This window comes from Scleropages formosus, chromosome 1, assembly GCF_900964775.1.
Source record: "Scleropages formosus chromosome 1, fSclFor1.1, whole genome shotgun sequence".
NCBI classification, from domain to species: domain Eukaryota; kingdom Metazoa; phylum Chordata; class Actinopteri; order Osteoglossiformes; family Osteoglossidae; genus Scleropages; species Scleropages formosus.
In genome coordinates this window covers 14,378,296-14,382,231 of record NC_041806.1, presented here as the reverse complement: position 1 = coordinate 14,382,231, position 3,936 = coordinate 14,378,296, and positions in this window count along the sequence as shown.

Here is a 3,936-nt window from a genome sequence, read left to right as displayed (position 1 = left end):
GGTCAAAAGTATAACAGCAGTCTTCCTCACGGGATGTGAACCAATAACCTTTCAGACAGTAAATCCATAGCCTTAACCATTTCAGCATCTGGGATGGGTCGAGAACCATTCACCGGGTCGAGTCATGTGCAGCTGAGCAGAGAAGGTGGTAATAAAAATACGCTCTAGCCTTCATTGTCCAAATGACCCGGAGTTGAACCAACAATGAAAGGAGCATCACTGATCCAGCATGGACCATCTTCCAACAACCAGGTCCAACAACCATCTTCCCTCCTCCAACCCGGAGATCCCATTGAGATACAAAAGGTGGGCCAAAGGAACCCTCAGACAAACATGAGAAAAATGTGTATTAATGACAGATTTTCAATGAATCCTGAAAAAGCCTGAAATATGAAAATAATTATGTGGTTTTGGAAACAGTTCTCTTCCACATTATTATTATTATTATTATTATTATTATTATTATTATTATTATTGTGACTATATTTTTTAGGTCACCATTGATACCTTTCAGAAGCTGAATGTAATCATCTTTCAAAGAAGGATTTCAAGAGGATAATTTATTAAAATTACTTTTACTCATTTTGTTTAATATATGCACTTTAACAATTAATAACCCAGTGCTGGAGATTGCACTAAAGGCCATTAATTTGTATAAATCTGCTCCGTCTGACACAGGGTATTTTTTAAACTGCTCAGGAGAAAGTGAAATTATTCTGTAGCCTCCGGTCAAATATTACTTTCCTTTCTGCAGGTCTTTGGCTCCTATCCTGTTCTTTCCAGACGCTGTCATTGATCTCCATGCTAAAATAATCTCTCACCATTTTTTTCCCTACTTGGTTATATGAACTTGGACATCCGTTACGTGATGGTTCAAGGTCTGCTTTACAGGCCGTATCTATCTATCTATCTATCTATCTATCTATCTATCTATCTATCTATCTATCTATCTATCTATCGATTTTGAACTCTCACTTGTATTTTCGGACAGCACCTGGACATGTATATGGACATTGACACTTTTGTTTCTATGCCCTTCAAATTATGAACAGTGATGTAATTCCAATTTACTTGCCAGTGAGTAGCGCTGCTGTCTCACAGCACCTGGGTGGTGCGAGAGGACCTGCGTTCGATCCCCACTCAGCCTGTACGGAGTTTGCATGTTCTCCCCGTGTCTGCATGAGGTGACTCCAGCTGCTCCAGTTTCCTCCCATAGCCCAAAGACATGCTGTTCAGGTAGATTGGTGACTCTAAGTCACCCATAGTGTATGAGTGACAGAAAGTGTGTTTTATGGATTGTAAGTGGTGTATATTACAGTGTAAGTCACCTTGGTGAATAATGTGTGGGTTCATAACACTACATAATGTTTGTTGGAAGTTGCTTTGGAGAAAAGCGTCTGCTAAATGTAGTAACATAAGCATAAATTTCCAGTCTTTAAATAGACATACAATACAATTTGCTTTACATACAATGACAGTTTATTGGAATCATAGAGGAGTTCTGTCCTAAGTCTGGATACAGCAACCCAAACACTGTATTAATAAAGAATATTGAACCTCAAATTACTGGAAAGAGTATACAACTATTCCTCCCACCCCACCCTTCCCTTGCTGTGGTCCTGTGTAAGTTCACACTCTGGCAGAGGAGAGAGCATGTCTTCATTAGGGACATTACCATTCACAGCCTGTAGTAAATTCTGACAGTGGAAAGGTCCCTGTAACCTTTAGTTGTGCAGAAATTTACTTCCCAGGAAAATTACAGCTGCCGCTGTCTTAATTAACGCTGCCTTTTCTTTGCAGGAAACTGTGGGCTTGTCAGTAAAAGGAGGAGAAAGGGATGAGAGAAAGGGAGGGCGGAAGAGAGGGAACTGGAGGATAAAGGGGCCGATGGAGAGAAACAGTGAAATTAATAAGGGGATGAAGCTGGGCTCTCATATTCCACCGCACAGCTCTGTTCGCCTAGGTTTCGTCAGTCAGGTCTCTCTCTCCAAGGGGCCAGCAGTAGGAGCGAAACCAATCGAATTGGACCCTTTCTCAGTCCCAGGCGGCACCAAGGGTTGCCTGCGGATGGGGAGGCTGGAAGAGGTGGACGCTTGGCCCACACTGTAACTAATTTCCTTTAGGTCCCTTGTTCTCCTGTGACCGAGGCAGCAGGCTTAGACTAGTAAACTCTTAAGTAACCTAAATTACTGTGGATGAGAAAGGGCAGGTCTGCTTTTGGAGATGGGTTCAAAGGTGACTGGTCCCAGTTTACAATCCCACCTTTCCAGAAACATTCGCATCTGGCAAAGAAAGGAATAACAGTGCGTTATAGCACGCGGGGACTACTGGGTTTGGGAAGAGACCACATGTGAAGCCATACAGTGTGGACTTACACAGTGCTCTTATAACTATAAAACAAACAGTGCCAAAACAACAATAAACCACAAAACGGGAGCTTGGGGTAGCATCTGCATCCACAGCAGTCTGAGTGCCGCAGTGCGACAAACTCCTGTCCTCCAATCGTCGATTTAAACACCACGGCCACGCCTGACCCTCGGTGCTTAATCAGGTGTGGCTGATAATCGGGGAGGTGGGCGTGGCCAGACTCCTGTGGGCCACACGCTACATTTATGAAAGTGATGAATTCCTACATGTCTGTGAGAAAAGCTGTTGAACCGTGTGGCGAATGATGAGCATGTTAACAACCCTTGTTTGTTCTTCAGAAATGTACCAGTCGGGTTACATGCTCTACTAAATGCTGTGTTTTGGAATTATGGAAATAAAACCAATTCTTCAGAAGAGACGTGAAGTGACAGAAATGTGAAGGACATGCCGATTAAGGATTCTGTGACCAATACAAAATGCTGACCTTTGACATTTACCGTACACACCAGTGTGTGTTTTAGGGCCATCGTTCTGTAGCACAGGGCAGATGTTCAGTGCACTGTTTTTCCCTCAGTCTCGACCAAAGTGACCAGCACATTTTTGACAATGTACCTCGCTCCACTTCAAGCCTCCGATCCGTAATTCTCAGAGTGCCGAGGTACGACTCCGACAATTGATCAAGTGGCTCAGGAGCTTCAGTGCTTCATCCCCACCCCAAAGACCCTTGTTAAATATTCAGGTAGATTTATGAATGGTTACCGTCTCCAATCTATTTATATCTCTTATATTGACAGAATTACATTTACAAAGAGTCAGAAGGAGAGATTTAATTTTGGCGCAATAGGAGGTTCAGAAGAGCAGAAAATGATGAGACCAAGACGAGTCAGATTAATGCTTTTTCAAAAATAGTAGACATTTGAGATTTATTTCAATTATTTTCTTCTGAGAATCTGCTCAGGCATGTATGAGGTTTGTTACAATCTTATTTCCTGAGGAAACAGGGAAAGTGTGAAAAAATGTCATGTGCAAAATCACACGTATTTATGGACAAAAAAAGAGAGGAAAGAATCTAACTTGGAGAACAAATGAAGAAGAATCCTTGATGGGGTGATGCAAAATATATGGAGTGAGTTTAATATTCAGCATTCAGAGACTTTTGTCATGAACTTATTAATTCATTCCTCTTCTCATACACACACACACTGAGGGCTGACCTCATGTCTTCACTGTGTTCCTTTGTTTATCAGTTTGTTCATATATGTCTTCATTTTGCAAGAATAGCTTTGCTATAATTAATCTCATGTTCTTGGTTTGTGCTCATAAAACCACAGAGTTTCGTGCCTAAGACCCCAGCGCCAATGTCTTCAGAAACACTCTAAAAATAATAATTGAGAAGAATCAGTGTCTCATTATTCCACAGTTATTACCTTGTTGTTCATTCATTCATTAATTCATTCATTCATCCACCTTATTAGTGACATCCAGGTGCCTTTGATCTGCCCTGCCTTTGGCAGGTGGGAATGAATGAATGACTTCTGTCACGCACACCTGAAGTGTGGAGACCAGCTT